The 20,222-nt window shown below is 38.5% G+C and overlaps 1 non-coding gene across 1 annotated transcript; it reads right to left on the bottom strand.

Moving 5' to 3' along the window:
- Nucleotides 1-2,145: 2,145 nt before the first annotated feature.
- Nucleotides 2,146-2,253, bottom strand: LOC112780392 (small nucleolar RNA R71). Its single transcript, XR_003191233.1, has one exon. It is a non-coding gene; the product is annotated as a small nucleolar RNA R71 (small nucleolar RNA).
- Nucleotides 2,254-20,222: the final 17,969 nt, after the last annotated feature.

The raw sequence follows: 20,222 nt of genomic DNA, 5'->3' as shown, positions 1-20,222 counted from the left end.
CCATGTCTAATCTTTTGGACCGAGGTTTCAACTATCCTTAGAAGAGCTTCTTTGTCTTTCTCAGCAAATTAGCTGTTGTATGTAATGATCTGCTAAAGCTTGGCTGGCCGTTGGCCATGTCTAGTCTTTTGGACCAGAGCTTTCACTGAAAGCTTGGCTGGCTAGTAAGCCATGTCTAATTCCTGGACCGGAGTTTTAGACTAACATTGCATGATTCCTGGAATTCTTATTAAAAATTTTGAAATCCTTATTTTTCTTTTTCCAAATAAATTTTGAAAAATACAAAAAAAATATTTAATAAAATCATAAAATCAAAAATAATTTGATGTTTCTTGTTTAAGTCTTGTGTCAAATTTTAAGTTTGGTGTTAATTGCATATTTCTAATTTTCATTAAAATTTTCGAAAACTCATGCATGTGTTCTTCATAATCTTCAAGTTGTTCTTGATGATTTTCCTTATTTGATCTTTGCATTTTCTTATTTTGTGTCTTTTCTTGTTTTTCATATGCATTTTCAATTTGTTAGTGTCTAAACATTAAAAATTTTTAAGTTTGGTGTCTTGCATGTCTTTCTTTTCTTAAAAATTTCAAAAATAAGTTCTTGGTGCTCATCTTGACATTCAAAGTGTTCTTGCATATTTTTCTTGTTTTGATTCATAATTTTCATATTTTGAGTCATTTTGTTGTTTTTCTCTTTCTTCATTGAAAAATCAAAAATCAACAAAATATCTTTCCTTATTTTTCTCGTAAATTTAAAAATCATATCTTTTCAAATCTTTTTCAAAAATCAAATCTTTTTCATTTATTTTTACATATTTTTCGAAATTCCTTTTTTATTTATTATTGATTTTCAAAATCTTTTCCTTATTCTTACTTCATATTTTCGAAAATCTCACTAACATTTAATGTTTTAATTCAAAAATTTTCAAGTTGTTACTTGCCTATTAAGAAAATTTTCAATTTTAAATTTCAAAATCATATCTTTTAGTTTCTTATTAGTCAAGTAATCAAATTTAATTTCAAAAATCAAATCTTTTTAATTTCCTTTTCAAATCTTTTTCAAAATAAAATTTCAATCATATATTTTTCAAAATCAATTTCAAAATCTTTTCTAATTTCTTATCTTTTCAAAATTGATTTTCAAATCTTTTTCAATTAACCACCTAGCATTTTGTTTGATTTTAAAAATTTACTATTTCAATCATATATTTTTCAAAACCACCTAACTACTTTTCTCTCTCCAATTTTTGAAAATCACTAACCATTTTTTTCAAAAATCTTTTTAATTATTTAATTTATTTAGCTTTCAAATTTTATTTTATTTATCTTCTTAATTTTCGAATACTAACCAATAATTAAAATAAAAACAAAAATATTTTCCTTTTATTTTAATTTAAACTTCGAAATTCTCTCTCTCATCTCTTTCTATTTATTTATTTATCTACTAACACTCCTCTTCCACTCAAAATTCGAACCCCCTCTTCTTTACTGTGTTCGAATTTTTTTCTCCTTCTTCTATTCTTCTCTTCTTCTACTCACATAAAGGAATCTCTATACTGTGACATAGAGGATTCCTATTCTTTTCTGTTCTCTTCTTTTTCATATGAGCAGGAACAGGGACAAAGACATTCTTATTAAAGCTGATCCTGAACCTGAAAGGACTCTTAAGAGGAAACTAAGAGAAGCTAAAGCACAACCCTCTGGAGAGGACCTGACAGAAATTTTTGAAAAAGAAGGAGACCTGGCCGAACCAAATAACAACAATTCCAACAATACAAGGAAGATGCTAGGTGACTTCATTGCACCTTCTTCTGACTTCTGTGGAAGAAGCATCTCAATTCCTACCATTGGAGCAAAAAACTTTGAGCTTAAGCCTCAATTAGTTTCTCTGATGCAGAAGAATTGCAAGTTTCATGGACTTCCATTGAAAGATCCTCATCAGTTCTTAGCTGAATTCTTGCAAATTTGTGAAACTGTCAAGACCAATGGAGTTCATCCCAAGGTCTACAGGTTTATCCTCTTCCCTTTTGCTGTAAGAGACAGAGCTAGAACATGGTTGGATTCACAACCTACGGAAAGCCTGAACTCTTGGGAAAAGCTGGTCAGTGCTTTCCTGGCCAAATTCTTTCCACCTCAAAAGATGAGCAAGCTTAGAGTGGAAATCCAAACCTTCAGACAGAAGGAAGGTGAGTCCTTCTATGAAGCTTGGGAAAGATATAAGCAATTGATCAAAAGGTGTCCTACTGACATGCTTCTATAATGGTGCATCATATGCATATTCTATGATGGTCTATCTGAGTTGTCAAAAATGTCATTGGACCATTCTGCAGGAGGATCTCTTCATCTGAAAACCCCTGCAGAAGCTTTGGAACTCATTAAAATGGTTGCAAATAACCAGTTCATGTACACCTCTGAGAGGAGTCCTGTGAACAATAGGATGCCTCAGAAGAAGGGAGTTCTTGAAATTGATACTCTGAATGCCATATTGGCTCAGAACAAAATATTGACTCAGCAAGTCAATATGATTTCTCAGAGTCTGAATGTATTGTAAGCTACATCCAACAGTACTAAAGAAGCATCTTCTGAAGAAGAAGCTTATGATCCTGAGAACCCAGCAATAGAAGAGGTGAATTACATGGGAGAACCCTATGGAAACACCTATAATCCTTCATGGAGAAATCATCTAAATTTCTCATGGAAAGACCAACAGAGGCTTCAACAAGGCTTCAATAATAATGGTGGAAGAAATAGGTTTAGCAATAGCAAGCCTTTTTCATCATCTTCTCAGCAACAGACAGAGAACTCTGAATAGAGCTATTCTGGCCTGGCAACCATAGTCTCTGATCTATCCAAGACCACACTAAGTTTTATGAATGAAACAAGGTCCTCCATTAGAAATTTGGAGGCACAGGTGGGTCAGCTGAGTGAGAAGATTACTGAAACTCCTCCCGGTACTCTCCCAAGCAATACAGACGAAAATACCAAGAGAGAGTGCAAGGCCATAACCATGACCAACATGGCCGAACCTGGAGAGAGTGAGGAGGACGTGAGTCCCAGTGAGAAAAGCCTCATGGGACGTCCTTTGGACAGAAAGGAGTTTTCCTTTGAGGAACCAAAGGAATCTGAGGCTCATACAGAGACCATAGAGATTTCATTAAACTTTCTTCTTCCATTCATGAGCTCTGATGAATATTCTTCCTCTGAAGAGGATGAAGACATCACTAAAGAGCAAGTTGCTAAGTATCTAGGAGCAATCATGAAGCTGAATGCCAAGTTATTTAGTACTGAGACTTGGGAGGATGAACCCCCCTTGTTCACCAATGAACTGAGTGCCTTAATGAGGCAGACATTACCTCATAAGAAATCGGATCTCGAAAAATTCTTCATACCTTGTACCATAGGCACCATGACCTTTGAGAAGGCCTTGTGTGACCTGGGGTTAGGGATAAACCTCATGCCCCTCTCTGTAATGGAGAAACTGGGAAGCTTGGAGGTACAAGCTGCAAGAATCTCACTAGAGATGGCAGACAAATCCATGAGACAGGCTTATGGACTAGTAGAGGACGTGCTAGTGAAGGCTGAAAGCCTTTACATCCCTGCTGATTTCTTAATCCTAGACACTGGGAAGGATGAGGATGAATCCATCATCCTTGGCAGAGCCTTCCTAGCCACAGCAAAAGCTGTGATTGATGTTGACAGAGGAGAGTTGGTCCTTCAGTTAAATGAGGACTACCTTTTATTTAAGACTCAAGGTTCTCCTTTTGTAACCATGGATAGGTGATGCTAGGGCATTTTGGCCAGTTTCACTGACCTTTTCTTTACTGTTTTAGGGTAGTTTCATGCATTTTCTTAGGAAATAAGCAAGTTTTGGGTAGAATTTCACTTACATCTTGATTTAAGCATACATTGAGCACTTTACATGATTTCATGAGAATTTTGCATGAATTAGATGACAAATTGGATGATGCATGTCTCATGATGTGGATTAGAACTTTGATGCACTTTATTGCTTGATTTCATGAATCTATCTTTTCTCTTGATTTTACTAGAAAGCTTTCAATCTTCATCCAATTGGGTAGTTATCTTGGAAAAGAAGCTATTCATACTTGGATCTCTTCTGAACCTTGGAAGAGGAATGAAGAGATCATGCTAGAAATGCTTTCTCATGTTGGACCAAATTGGGTTTGGTTGGGTTTGGTGACTATAATCCTACCAATACTTGATTTGGGAATGCATGTGGTATAATCAGTGACCATACTTCATCTCTTCTCATGAGCAATTGACCAAGGAATTGGCTATTGATCAAGATTTGAGAGATTGAATTACCAAGGAATTGGAATTCGATCACTTAAGATTGCCAAGGAGATCAATGAATGCATTGATTGAGGAAGAAATAAAAATGAACTTGATCCGGAGAATGCAACATCTCCTAAGCCCAATGAATCCCCATTTCTGATCTTACCCATTCTCTTTAATTTCTGCAATTTACTTTCATGAGCATCTTCCCCATTCCCATTTACAATTCTGCAATTTACTTTCTGTCATTTACTTTTAGCTCTTTACTTCCAGTATTTACATTTTCTGCTATTTACTTTCCCCCCGTTTAATTTCCTGCAACTCTCAAACCAAATTTTGCTTCGCTCAACTAGAACATTCCTCTAATTAAAGTTGCTTGACCAATCAATCCCTGTGGGATTCGACCTCACTCTATTGTGAGTTTTTACTTGACGACAATTCGGTATACTTGCCGAAGGAAAATTGTTGAGAGACAAGTTTCCGTGCTATCAAGTTTATGGCGCCGTTGCCGGGGATTGATTTTGTATCAACAATGACTAAATTGGAGGATAACTAGATTGAGCATTTTTCTTTTGTTTGATTTAAATTTCTGTTTGAGTTGATTACTTTCAGTTTTAGTTATTTTCCTCCCTTCCCCCCTACTCCTTTTTCTTAGTTATTTACCAGTCAGTTCACTAACCCACTAACTGTTTGATATATTACATCACTCACACTAATAGCAATTTTAACAAGAGTACTTTCTGCATCTATTTCCTTGCTTGTGCCTTGTTGGTTGTATGACAGGGAGAAGAAGCAGGGCTTCAACTTCTTTTGATTCTGAACCTGAGAGGACCTTCCCTAGAATAAGGAGGGAAGCAAGAGGAAAGAGAGTAGTTGGTGCTGAGGAAGAGGAGGAGTACTTTGAACCAAACATGGATGAAAACATGGAGAACCATCATGAAGAAGAGGCTCACAACCATGGTAGAGAAGGTCCAGCGCATCAGGCTGAACAAGAAAGAAGAGTTATGGGTTCTTACATCAACCCAAACCCAGGAAACTATGGAAGCAGCATCCAAAGACCAACCATACATGCCAACAACTTTGAACTAAAGCCACAGCTCATCACCCTTGTTTAGAACAATTGTTCATTCGGAGGAAGTGTCCAAGAAGACCCAAATCAACATCTAACCACCTTCCTGAGGATATGTGATACTGTGAAGTCTAATGGTGTTCATCCTGACACCTATAGACTACTTCTGTTCCCTTTCTCACTTAAGGACAAGGCATCTAAATGGCTGGAATCCTTCCCAAAGGAGAGTTTAGCAACCTGGGAAGATGTGGTGAACAAATTCTTGGTAAGATTCTATCCTTCTCAATGGATCAACAGGCTGAGAGCTGAGGTGCAAACATTCAGGCAGCAGGATGGTGAGACTCTATATGAAGCATGGAAGAGGTTTAAGGACCTGACAAGAAGGTGTCCACCAGATATGTTCAATGAATGGGTGCAACTACACATTTTCTATGAAGGCCTCTCTTATGAATCAAAGAAGGCAGTAGACCATTCATCCGGAGGATCTCTGAACAAGAAGAAGACCATTGAAGAAGCCATAGATGTCATTGAGACTGTAGCGGAGAATGACTACTTCTATGCTTCTGAAAGAAGCAACACTAGAGGAGTGATAGAGCTAAACAATGTGGATGCACTGCTGGCCCAAAACAAGCTTATTACCAAGTAGCTGGCTGACCTCACCAAGAAGATGGAGAGGAACCAAGTGGCAGCAATCACCACCTCATCAGCAACCCAAGAGGGAGTGAATGCTGAGGCAGAGGAGGAGCAAGAACAAGCCAACTACATTGGAAACACACCCAGGCAGACCCATGATCCTTACTCCAAAACGTACAACCCTGGTTGGAGGAATCACCCAAACTTTGGGTGGGAAAATCAACAAGATCAAAGCTAAAATCAGAGACGTCACAACCCCAACAACCATGCAGCTCACCAATATTCCACACAGAGATCATATCAGCACCACCCTAACAACACCTCTTCACATCCATACCAAAACCAAAATGACCCAACTCACCCATCCACTCTCAACTCCCCATCATCTGAAGAAAGACTCTCCAAAATTGAGACTCTGCTTGAAGGCATATGCAAAGAGATTCAAGATAATAAGGTATTCAAAGAGGAGGTGCGAGCTAGTATCAAGAACCAGGGGGACACCATCAAGAGGCTGGAATTTCAAGTGGGATACTTATCTGAAAAGATTTCCAAACCTACTGATAGCTTCCCAAGTGACACAGAAAAAAATCCGAGAGGTGAAGCAAAGAAAGTCAGATGGGAAGACTGCAAGATGGTTACTATAAGTAATAAGGAGACTGAGGAAAAGCAAAACAAGCCATTAGAACAACTTGGAGAGACATCAGCTGCGGAACAGGAAAAGGATCACCAAGAACCCAAAATTTCACAAAAAAAGCTGACACAGAAGGAGCTGCTGAAACTCTATGCACCGTTTCCCCAATTACTCAATGGTGCTGTAGAGAAGAGAATATACTCAAGGTTTCTTGACCTGTTTGCATCCCTCCATGTAAACATACCATTCATCAAGGCCCTCCAATAAATGCCCTCATATATTAAGTATATGAAGGAGCTGCTGACCAGGAAAAGCTCACTCAAGGGAGGACAAACAATAGTGATGAATAAGGAGTGCAATGCTCTCATTCAACCAGAGTTGCCTAAGAAAAGGAAGGACCCAGGGAGTTTTCACATCCCTTGTGCCATAGGAGAAACAATGTTTGATAAAGCACTCTGCGATTTGGGAGCAAGCATCAACTTAATGCCTTTATCCCTTATGAAAAAAAGGCTGCAGATCAATGAGATAATACCCACAGATGTAGTTATCAGGCTGGCTGACAAAACTCAAAAACAAGCAGTAGGAGTGGTTGAAAATGTGCTGGTGAAGGTGGGAAAATACTTTCTTCCCACAGACTTTGTCATCTTGGACATGGAAGAAAGTCACACTTACCCAATCATATTGGGAAGATCGTTCTTAGCTACAGCCAGAGCACTCATAGATGTGGAGCGAGGGGGGCTAATTTTGAGGATCCATGATGAACAACTCAGCTTCAATGTCTTCAAACTCTCACAAGAAATAGATCATAATGAGATACTGAGGGAGGAGGCAAGCACTGAAGCACAACCAACACCTCTGGGAAACCACCTGGTTGAAGAACAAGGCAATCAGCAGCTGTCACAACTCAAGGAAAATAAGGAGGAACCTAAACCACCAAAGTCATATGAGACCAGCAACAAAATTCTCTTAGAAGAGGAGGTCACAAAGAGCAAGGCAACATCAAAAGGGACAAAGAAGAAGGCACCAAGGAGGTGGAGGAACAAGAAGATCCCTTCAGAGGACTTCTCTCCAGGGGATAAAGTAATCTCAGCTTACTTCCCAGCTATTCCCCCCGATCTCCCTACCATCCCATCTCAGCTACCTATGGTCTTTACCATCAACAGAGTTCTCTCTCTAGAACATGTAGAGATCCTTGATGAAGCCAATGGATATAGGTCTACTGCAAGAGGGGAAGATCTGAAGCATTACCAACCGCCATGACAAAGTCAAAACGTCAAGCTAGTGACGCTAAAGAAGCGCTTCATGGGAGGCAACCCATGTTTTACATGCTTTTAAAAGTAGTTAATAATGCAAGGTTCAGGGATTTCAAATCAACTTGACATGGACTTGAATGAATCCTTGTGTGCAACATAAAGTGAAGAACAAGTTTGGTGTTCAAGGCACACTAAGAGAACATCAACGTAACCCATATCATGTCACTCTTAGGGGCCTTGAACAAATCTTTTACACCACACGACACCAAACTAAGTTTGGTGTTGCCAATGTTGTACACCTGGATGTTGAGTTAGTCAGTTGGTTTGCTCTATTGAATGGCACTTAGTTAAAACAAAAACTTTAAAAAGTAGTTATTCTCTTAATTTTGCCGCCACTTTCCACACATATTTTTTTTAATCACAATTCTTTTATTTTGTAGAACAAGAAGAAAGGAAGGTGAAACAGCAGAAGGAAACATTAAAGAAGAAGATGGAAGATGCTGGCTTCTGGAAGAAGTTGATTGGAAAAAGCATAGGAGGTGTGAGCTCAAGCGTAACAAGTAGACACAACGAGGACGAGCCAGAGGAAGAGCATGGGCAATCCCATGAGTAAAAGGTGGTGGAGTTCCCTATCTGTTCCATCTTTTTCAAGCTTTAAATAAGGAAAATCATGTATGAAATAGAATACATTCCATGGTAGTTTAGAAATTTTCAATTCTATCTTTAAGTCTTTCATTGCCTAGGTCTATGATTACTAGTCAAGTTGCCTGTTTTCAATTCCATCCTGCTTATTGTGTTGTTTGTCTCCTTTTGAATCAAATAAAAAGAGAATGTGTGTTATCAAAGACCAGAGTGGAGTTCATATTGTGGAGTAAGTTCCTTAGTGTGTGATGTGGTCATAATTTAGCTAAGTTGGTTCACCAACAAGGGTGGGAAGACAACTATCTGTCTTGAATCATATGCTTGAAACACACCCCATGAGACTAGCTAAATAATAAGATCCTAATAAAAAAAAGGGAAAAAGAACAATAAGAGTTGAAAAAGAAAGAAAAGTTAATAAAGAATAAGGCTAGGCACCAAGGGTTTGAAACTTGAGAGATGTGTCTGTGGTGCTCCTATACCAAGGATCTGCTTGGATGAATAAGTTCGTAGGAGTGCTTCATCACTTGGTAACTTGGGTTAACTAACCCGGGATTATCAGCTGAAAGTCCACTATCAAGAGCAACCTTGCTATAGAAAATTTAGTAACCCAAAGAGGTGCTGGACACCAAGGTCTCAAGAAAGAAAATAAATAAACCATATGCTTGTGGTGTGTATGTATGGGGGAAAGAGACTTGAGGGAGTAAGTCCTTAGGGGTGTCTTAACAACTAGCACCTTGAACCAACTGGTTCGGGAGTGCTAGCTGAAAGCTTATCTTAAAGAGTCGTCCCCTCACAGAGCACTTAGCCTAAGAACAAAAATAAGCCCAGAAAACAATAAAAGGATCAATGAATAAGAGTCTCATAGGGTGCAATTAAGTGAGTATTTCAGGACATGATAAAGGTCTGAAAGCCAGTGAAGGAATGAACCTAAGTTGCTATGCATGAAACCACCATAAAACCAAGGACATGACTTCCACAACAATGACTCATTTCTCTTGGCATTTCATTCATCACTCTCTTGTTCCAGTACTTGCTTAGGGACAAGCAAGCTTTAAGTTTGGTGTTGTGATACCAGGGCATTTTGGCCAGTTTCACTGACCTTTTCTTTACTGTTTTAGGGTAGTTTCATGCATTTTCTTAGAAAATAAGCAAGTTTTGGGTAGAATTTCACTTACATCTTGATTTAAGCATACATTGAGCACTTTACATGATTTCATGAGAATTTTGCATGAATTAGATGACAAATTGGATGATGCATGTCTCATGATGTGGATTAGAACTTTGATGCACTTTATTGCTTGATTTCAGGACAAAAGAAGCAAGAAAGAGCCACGTTAGCAGCCACGTTAGTCTAACTAACGTGACCACCAACGTGGAATAGGAGCTAGTTTGCAACGTTAATGAGAAAAGTAATCGCGAATAACGTCCTCGAAAGCCATCATAGCCCACATCAAAAGTCACGTTAACTAAGTTAACGTGAACTCTAACGTGGAAGAAAGAAATAAGGCCAACGCTAGTGACACTCACCTTTGTCACTAACGTTGGACCAAGCTCATAAGTGGCAACGTTAAGAGCCAACTCTAACGTTGGGAAGCAAAAGAGAAGCCAACGTTAGTGACACTCACCTTTGTCACTAACGTTGGCCAAGCTACAATGAGCCACGTTAGTTGCCACGTTAACTTAGTTAACGTGGAAGCCAATGTGGAGAAAGCAAGTGATCGCCAACGTTAGTGACACTTACCTTTGTCACTAACGTTGGGATGTACCACCACAAGTCACTATGAGCAACGTTAGCTCCCACGTTAACTTAGTTAACGTGGAAGCTAACATGGATAAAGGAGATGATAAGCCAATGTTAGTGACACTCACCTTTGTCACTAACGTTGGAGATGGCTATCATTACCACGTTAGAAGCCACGTTAACTTAGTTAACGTGGACTCTAACGTGGGAAGTAGGGGAACCTTGGAACGTTAGTGACAAAGGTAAGTGTCACTAACGTTCTCGAAGAATTCGCAAGCCTACGTTAAGAGCCACGTTAACTAAGTTAACGTGAACTCTAATATAGGGAGGGAGGACTCCCAACGTTATTGGAAAAGGTGAGTCCCAATAACGTGTGTGAAGGACCAAGAGGCAACGTTAGTGGTCACGTTGGTGCCACTAACGTTGAAGTTAATGTGGATCATCCCTGGGAGAGGAATGTTAGTGAAAAAGGTGATTCTCACTAACGTTCTCGAACCCACACTCTCACTTAACGTTAACGCCACTAACGTCGAGAGCTAAAGACCCTTCCTACTTCACACTTTCTCTCTGCATGTAAAGCTAAGCCCACTGCAGAAGATAACTGCTTCAAACTCAAGATCCAAAGGCCCATATCTAAGACTTGAAGAATCAACTAGAAGATCAGAAGAGTAGTATATATAGGGGTAGTTTTGAATCAGGAAAGTAGAGCCTTTTGGGGGATTGGAAATTGAGAACTACTCTCTATATAATTTACTTTGCACTTCTAGTTCTAGTTTTCATGATGTATTCTCCATCTTTGTTTTCCATTTCAAGAGCTATGAACAACTAAACCCCTTTCATTGGGTTAGGGAGCTCTGTTGTAATTTGATGGATCAATACTAATTTTCATTACTCTTCTTCTATCTTTTCTCTTGATTTTACTAGAAAGCTTTCAATCTTCATCCAATTGGGTAGTTATCTTGGAAAAGAAGCTATTCATACTTGGATCTCTTCTGAACCTTGGAAGAGGAATGAAGAGATCATGCTAGAAATGCTTTCTCATGTTGGACCAAATTGGATTTGGTTGGCTATGGTGACTATAATCCTACCAACACTTGATTTGGGAATGCATGTGGTATAATCAGTGACCATGCTTCATCTCTTCTCATGAGCAATTGACCAAGGAATTGGCTATTGATCAAGATTTGAGAGATTGATTTACCAAGGAATTGGAATTTGATCATTTAAGATTGCCAAGGAGATCAATGAATGCATTGATTGAGGAAGAGATGAAAATGAACTTGATCCGGAGAATGCAACATCTCCTAAGCCCAATGAATCCCCATTTCTGATGTTACCCATTCTCTTTAATTTCTGCAATTTACTTTCATGAGCATCTTCCCCATTCCCATTTACAATTCTACAATTTACTTTCCGTCATTTACTTTCAGCTCTTTACTTCCAGCATTTACATTTTCTGCTATTTACTTTCCCGCCATTTAATTTCCTGCAACTCTCAAACCAAATTCTGCTTCGCTCAAGTAGAACGTTCCTCTAATTAAAGTTGCTTGACCAATCAATCCCTGTGGGATTCGACCTCACTCTATTGTGAGTTTTTACTTGACGACAATTCGGTATACTTGCCGAAGGAAAATTGTTGAGAGACAAGTTTCCGTGCTATCAAGAGGAAGCATGAAAAGCTTCTCTCAATACAGAGTCAAACAAAACCCCCAAATTCAAACTCTAAGTTTGGTGTTGGGAGGCCACAACCAAACTCTAAGTTTGGTGTTGGAAAACCACAACCAAACTCTAAGTTTGGTATTGAGAGGCCACAACCCTGCTCTGATTATCTGTGAGGCTCCATGAGAGCTCATTGTCAAGCTATTGACATTAAAGAAGTGCTTATTGGGAGGCAACCCAATGTTATTTAATTATATCTATTTATTTTCCAATTTTATTTTATGTTTTCTATAGGTTGATGATCATGTGAAGCCACAAAAACAACTGAAAAATCAAAAACAGAATGAAAAATAGCATTAAAAATAGCACACCCTGGAGGATAAGCTTACTGGCGTTTAAACGCCATTAAGAAGCATCAAACTGGCGTTTAACGCCAGAAAGAAGCATCAAGCTGGCGTTAAACGCCAGAAACAGGCTACAGTTTGGTGTTTAACGCCAGAAACAAGCAGCAGTCTGGCATTAAACGCTAGGATTGCACTCTAAGGGCATTTACACACCTAAATGGAGCAGGGATGATACGTCCTTGACCCCTCAGGATCTGTGGACCCCATAGGATCCCCACCTACCCCACCTCTTCTTCTCTCTTCTCCACCCCTTTTTATAACACTCTTCCCTAAATACCCTTCACCAATCACCTCCATATCTCTTCCCAAATACCCTTCACCAATCACTTCATTCACTCTTCCCCAAAACCCCATCTACCTTTAAATTCAAAAGCCTATTTCCCGTCCAAACCCAACCCTAATACACGAAACCTAACCCTCCCTCCACCCCTATATAAACCCCTCACCACTCCTTCATTTTCATACATTACAACCACTACTTCTACCCTTTGTTCGAACCACATATCTCCCTCCATCTCCTCCATCTTCTTCTTCTTCTACTACTTTCTTTCTTCTTTTGCTCGAGGACGAGCAAACCTTTTAAGTTTGGTGTGGTAAAAGTATTGCTTTTTGTTTTTCCATAACCATTTATGGCACCTAAGGCCAGAGAAACCTCAAGAAAAAGGAAAGGGAAGGCAATTGCTTCCACCTCTGAGTCATGGGAGATGGAGAGATTCATCTCATTTGTCACCTATGCAATTCAGCTGGAATTGACATAGAGGGAGACATCCTCATTGAAGAGGACAAGCCCATTACTAAAAAGAGGATGGAGCAAACAAGAGAGCCCACTCATGGACCTCAACAAGAGCATGAGGAAATTCCTCATCATGAAATCCCTGAGAAGCCTCAAGGGATGCACTTTCCTCCACAAAACTATTGGGAGCAAATCAACACCTCCTTAGGAGAATTAAGCTCCAACATGGGACAATTAAGGGTGAAGGACCAAGAGCATTCCATCCTCCTCCATGAAATTAGAGAAGATCAAAGAGCTATGAGGGAGGAGCAACAAAGGCAAGGAAGAGACATAGAGGAGCTCAAAAGCACCATTGGTTCTTCAAGAGGAAGGAGACGCCACCCCCATTAAGGTGGACCTGTTCCTTAATCTCCTTGTCTATTTAATTTTTTTCTATTTTTCATTTACTATGCTCTGTGTTTTATTTATGTTTGTGTCTTTACTACATGATCATTAGTGTTTAAGCGTATATGTCTTAAAGCAATGAATTTTCTATGAATCTATCACCTTTCTTAAATAAAAAATGTTTTTAATCACAAAAGAACAAGAAGTACATGATTTCGAATTCATCCTTGAAATTAGTTTAATTATTTTGATATGTTGACAATACTTTTTTTTTAATGAATGCTTGAACAGTGCATATGTCTTTTGAATTTGTTGTTTATGAATGTTAAAATAGTTGGCTCTTGAAAGAATAATGAAAAAGGAGAAATGTTCCTGATAATTTGAAAAATCATAAAATTGATTCTTGAAGCAAGAAAAAGCAGTGAAAAACAAGGCTTGCAAAAAAAAAAAGAAAAAAATGGCGAAAATAAAAGAAAAAGAAAGAAAAAGAAAAAGCAAGCAGAAAAAGCCAACAGCCCTTTAAACCAAAAAGCAAGGATAAAATAAAAAGGATCCAAGACTTTGAGCATCAGTGGATAGGAGGGCCCAAAGGAATAAAATCCTGGCCTAAGCGGCTAAACCAAGCTGTCCCTAACCATGTGCTTGTGGCGTGAAGGTGTCAAGTGAAAATCTTGAGACTGAGCGGTTAAAGTCATGATCCAAAGCAAAAAGAGCGTGCTTAAGAACCCTGGACACCTCTAACTGGGGACTCTAGCAAAGCTGAGTCATAATCTGAAAAGGTTCACCCAATTATGTGTCTGTGGCACTAGAAAACAAAGTGCTTAGGGCCACGACCAAGACTCATAAAGTAGCTGTGTTCAAGAATCAAAATACTAAACTAGGAGAATCAATAACACTATCTAAATTCTGAGTTCCTATAGATGCCAATCATTCTGAACTTCAAAGGATAAAGTGAGATGCCAAAACTGTTCAGAGGCAAAAAGCTACTAGTCCCGCTCATCTAATTGGAGCCAAGTTTCATTGATATTTTGGAATTTATAGTATATTCTCTTCTTTTTATCCTATTTTATTTTCTGTTGCTTGGGGACAAGCAACAATTTAAGTTTGGTGTTGTGATGAGCGGATAATTTATACGCTTTTTGGCATTGTTTTTAGGTAGTTTTTTGTATAATTTAGTTAGTTTTTACTATGTTTTTATTAGTTTTTATGCAAAATTCACATTTCTGGACTTTACTATGAGTTTTTGTGTTTTTATGTGACTTCAGGTATTTTCTGGCTGAAAGTGAGGGACTTGAGCAAAAATCTGATTCAGAGGCTGAAAAAAGACTGCAGATGCTGTTGGATTCTGACCTCCCTACACTCGAAGTGGATTTTCTGGAGCAACAGAAATCCCATTGGCACGCCCTCAATTGCGTTGGAAATTAGACATCCAGGGCTTTCCATCAATATATAATAGTCCATACTTTTCCCAAGTTTTGACGACGCAAACTGGTGTTCAAATGCCAACTTCCTGCCCTATTCTGAAGTTAAACGCCAGAAACAGGTTACAAACCAGAGTTTAACACCACAAACAGGCTACAACCTGGCGTTTAACTCCAAGATAAGTCTCTACACGTGTAAAGCTCAATGCTCAGCCCAAGCACACACCAAGTGAGCCCCGGAAGTGGGTTTCTACATCATTTACTCATTTCTGTAAACCCTAGTTACTAGTTTAGTATAAAAACTAGTTTTAGTGATTTATTTCACATCTTTTGATCAATTTTGAGACTATCTTTGTATCACTTTAGATCTCTTGATCACATTTAGGGGACTGGCCATTCGGCCATGCCTGGGCCATCATCACTTATGTAATTTCAACGGTGGAGTTTCTACACCCCATAGAATAAGGTGTGGAGCTCTGCTGTTCTTCATGAATTAATGCAAAATACTATTGTTTTTCTATTCAACTCAAGCTTATTCTTATTCTAAGATATTCACTCGCACTTCAACCTGTTAAATGTGATGATCCGTGACACTCATCATCATTCTCACCTATGAACGCGTGCCTGACAACCACTTCCGTTCTATCTGCAATAGCTTGAGTGTGTATCTCTTAGCCTCCTGGTTCACGATCAGAGTCTTCATGGTATAGGCTAGAATTATTGGTGGTCATTCCTAAGATCCACAAAGTCTAAACCTTGTCTGTGGTATTTCAAGTAGGATCTGGGAAGGGATGACTGTGATGAGCTTCAAACTCGCGAGTGTTGGGCATAGTGACAGATGCAAAAGGATCAATGGATCCTATTCCAACATGATCGAGAACCGACAGATGATTAGCCCTACGGTGACAGCACAGATGGACCATTTTCACTGAGAGGACGGACGGTAGCCGTTGACAACAGTGATCCCCCAACATACAGCTTGCCATGGAAAGGAGTATGAATGATTGAATGAAGGCAGTAGGAAACCAGAGATTCAGAAGGAGCAAAGCATCTCCATACGCTTATCTAAAATTCTCACCAATGAATTACATAAGTGCTTCTATCTTATTTTATATTTTATTTATCTTTTAATTATCAAAACCTCATAACCATTTGAATCTGCCTGACTGAGATTTACAAGACGACCATAGCTTGCTTCAAGCCGAAAATCTCTGTGGGATCGACCCTTACTCACGTAAGGTTTATTACTTGGACGACCCAGTGCACTTGCTGGTTAGTTGTGCGAAGTTGTGAAGAAAAAGTGAGATTATGAACGTGCATACCAAGTTGTGCGAAGTTGTGAAGAAGAAGTGAGATTATGAACGTGCGTACCAAGTTTTTGGCGCCATTGAGATCACAATTTCGTGCACCAGGTTTATAGGGAAGCCTGTATGGGGAAGTGTGAAAGAAAGAGGGAAGAAGTAGGGTAGGTAAAGATGCTGTGGGACCCACTGGTCCTGAGAGGATAGAGAATTCAGATTTCCTGTCTTCTTCATGGGCGTTGAACGCCCAGGGCTATGCCCATAGCTTGCATTCAACACCAGCAACCCTCCATTCAGAATGTTCTGTTTACACTGCTGAACATTTCTGTCTCTGTTCTGACTGCTGCACATGATCATGAACATAAAAAAATAACTTAAAGAAAAACAAAATGAAAAAAAAATAAAAATAATTAATTAAGGTTGCGTTGCCTCCCAAAAAGTGCTTCTTTAACGTCATTAGCTTGACGGTTAGCTCCTTACGGAGGTGAGTATGGGCTCAGAATTTCACCCCTTACAGTGAACTTTCTTCCTGTCTTCTCATGAATGAGCTCCACATGCTCTAGAGACAAGACACGACTCACTGTATGTGGCATGATTGGTTTCTTTGGTGAAGAAAACTCTCATTCCAAGTGAGAGGCCTTCAGTGGGGACTTTCTTGTCCTTCAAGCCTTTAGGTACTTTCTTCCTGGTACCTTTGTTTTCAGTTCTTGTTAATGGCTGCCCAACACCAAACTTAGAATTGATGTTTGGGGGCTTAGTAAAGCTCTGCACTGAAAGAGATGGTTGGAACATTAGGTGTTGCACCATGGTCTCTTTCTTTTCCGAGGGAGAATTGGGATTGGACATCTTGAACAAGACGGAGTCCTCTCCTAGTTGGAGAACCATTTCTCCCTGATAAACCCCTATTTTGTGGTTTATCTTGCGCTTATTTTAGGGAATTTTATCAACTTATCTCACATTTATTCAATGAAATAGCATGGTTTTGTAATTCTCCCTAATTTTGTGCTTAAGAGTGAAAACATGCTTTTTAGGCCTTAAAATAGCTAAATTTAATTAACCTTAATTCCATTTTATGCCTTGATATGTTTGTTGAGTGATTTCAGATTCATAAGGCAAGTATTGGATGAAAGAGATGAAGAGAAAAGCATGCAAATTGGAGAATTCATGGAAAAATAAGGATTTGTAGCATTTAAAGCGACACGCATGCATGACAGACGCGCACACGTGAAGAGGCACATCGTCTAGGCGACACATACGCGTGAGAAGAAAACGCCAGACGACGCGTACGCGTGACCCATGCGTACGTGTTATAGCAGGCATGTGACCTCATTAAAGTGAAAATGTTGGGGGCGATTTCTGAGCTTCCCAGGCCCAAATCCAACTGATTCCAGAGACTATTTCATGCAGAATTGAAGATTTGACAAGGGGGGCAATTATTGAGTGTAGGAATCATACTTTCATTAGTTTCTAGAGAGAGAAGCTCCCTCTTCTCTCTAGAATTAGGTTAGGATTAGGTTAATTTCTCTTAGATTTTGGTTTAATTTCTTGTTCTCATCTTATTCTCTTTACTTTTTTTTGTTCAATTGCTTTGATTCTCTTAGTTCTCTTGTCAATTTCCCCTTTATGTATTTTTTATGTTGATGCACTATTGTTGGATTTGGATTTCCTTTTAATGCAATTTACATTTTATTTTTCTTTATGTTGTTAATTGAATTTTTGTTGTTAATTCCTTGCAATTGGTAGTTGTTAGATTTTATTCTTGTTGTCATTTTATCTTACTTTCCTTTTGTGCCTTCCAAGTGTTTGAGAAAATGCTTAGAAGGATGTTAGAGTAGAATTTTTGTGTTCTTGGCTTGGGATAGTAACTTAGGTGAACTTGAGTTGCTAATGTCCAAGTGATTGATGATTGGTGTCCATTGACTCTAGCTTCCACTAAGTTAATTAGTGAGGTGTCTAGGACTTATGGATTAAGATTAATGTAGCTCATTTGACTTTCTTTTACTTGTTAGAAGATGACTTAATGGGATTGATCCTTGCAATTATCATGTGGTTAGTGACAAGGATAAAGATCCTTAACCATCAACCCTTGCCAAGACCATTTTACCATTTGAGTTTCTTTACTTTCTTGTCATTTAAATTTTTTGCCTCTTATTCCAAACCCCAAAAGATACAATCCCATAACCAATAACATGAACACTTCCTTGCAATTCCTTGAGAGACAACCCGAGGTTTAAATACTTCGGTTATTTTTATTGGGATTTGTACTTGTGACAAACAAATTAAACTTTGATTGAGGATTATTTGTTGGTTTAGAACTATACTTGCAACGAGATTTCATTGAAAAATTCTTTACCGACAATTTCCTCCATCAAATTTTTGGCACCGTTACCAGGTAATTGCAATGTGTGCTTGTTATTGGTTATTGTACAAATGTTAACAATGTGAATAGTTTACTCTTTTGTTAGTTTGCTAGTTTTGGTTTAGTAGTTTGTGATGAATGAAATTTTTGACGGTTTAGAATTCACAATAAATTCTCGTTGCAAGTATAGTTTCTAAACCAAGCAATAATCCTTTCATACAAAAGATTGTTTGTCACAAGTACAAATCCCTAAAATTATAAACCGAAGTATTCAAACCTCATGTCGTTTTCTCTAGGAATTGCGATAAAGTTTCTTGTTATTGGTTATGAGGTATGTTTTGGGGTTTTTGAATTAGGAGACAAGAAATAAAAATGGCAAAGGAAATAAACTAACAACTAGGAAAGCTCTTGACAAGGTATGAGAACTAGAAGTCCTATCCTAGTTATCCTTATCAATTGTGATGAGGATTGTCCATTGCTCCCACTTAGTTAACCTCTAACTATGGAGGAAAGTCAAGTGGATGAATTAACTTGAGTCCACAAGTCCTAGCTAACTCCAAAAGGAAAGACTAGCTTTAGTGGCATTCAAATCAATTAGCAACTTCTAATTATCAATCAACAAAGGCATTAGATAACTCAAGAGTCACTAATTACTCTACCAAAGCCAAGAGGAGAAAAACCTACTCTATAATCGAACCAAGCATTTCATCAAACATATGGAAGGCATAAAAGTAAAATGAATTAAGCAATTCAACAATAAAGGAGCATAAATCATAAATTGCACTAAAAGAGAAATAGAGGAAACAAAAGTGCATCAACATAAAATTAGAGAATTACAAGAATTAAATACAAAACTAGAGAGAGGAGATATAGAAGAAGAAGAATTACAAAAGGAAGAGTGAATCAAAGCATGAAATTAACCTAGTTCAAAGAAATCCTAATCTAGATCTAACCTAATCCTAATTCTAGAGAGAAGTGAGAGCTTCTCTCTCTAAAACTAAACTAAACTAAACTAGTTGGTAACTAATTGTGTGATTTTCCTCTAGTCCTTAGGTTAAATAGCATCAGAAGTGAGTTGGATTTGGGCCTGAGAAGCCCAGAATTCGCCCCCAGTGGATTGTCTTTAAGTGAGTCACGTGCGAGCATCGACGCGTACGCGTGAGTCACGCATACGCGTCGCTTGGCAATTTGCGTTCCATGCGTATGCGTCATGTACGCGTACAGGTCGCCATGCGACCTTATCATTTCATGCATGTGCGTTTGCTGCGCGTGCGCGTCATTGATTGCATCCCAAATCCTTGTTTCTTCATGAGTTCTCCACTTGCATGCTTTTCCTCTTCATCCCTTTGATCCATTCCTAGCCTCTCCAATATGAGTTCACTAACAAACATATCAAGGCATCTAGTGGAATCAAAGGTAAATCAAAATTAGCAATTAAGGGCCTAAAAAGCATGTTTTCACACTTAAGTACAAATTAGGAGACAATCATGAAATCATGATATTTCATTGAATAAATATGGGTAAAAGGTGATAAAATCCCCTAAAATCAATACAAGATAAACCCTACAAATGGGGTTTAACAACCTCCCCACACTTAAACCAAGCATGTCCTCATGCTTAAACTAAGAGAGAAACAAAGGGTATCAACATTTATTCAATGTAAATAAACTATATGCAACCTAAACTATATGCATCTA

The sequence above is a fragment of the Arachis hypogaea genome, chromosome 19 (genome assembly GCF_003086295.3).
Source record: "Arachis hypogaea cultivar Tifrunner chromosome 19, arahy.Tifrunner.gnm2.J5K5, whole genome shotgun sequence".
NCBI lineage: Eukaryota > Viridiplantae > Streptophyta > Magnoliopsida > Fabales > Fabaceae > Arachis > Arachis hypogaea.
Note: the sequence above shows the minus strand (reverse complement) of the source record. Positions and strands in the feature narration are given on the sequence as shown.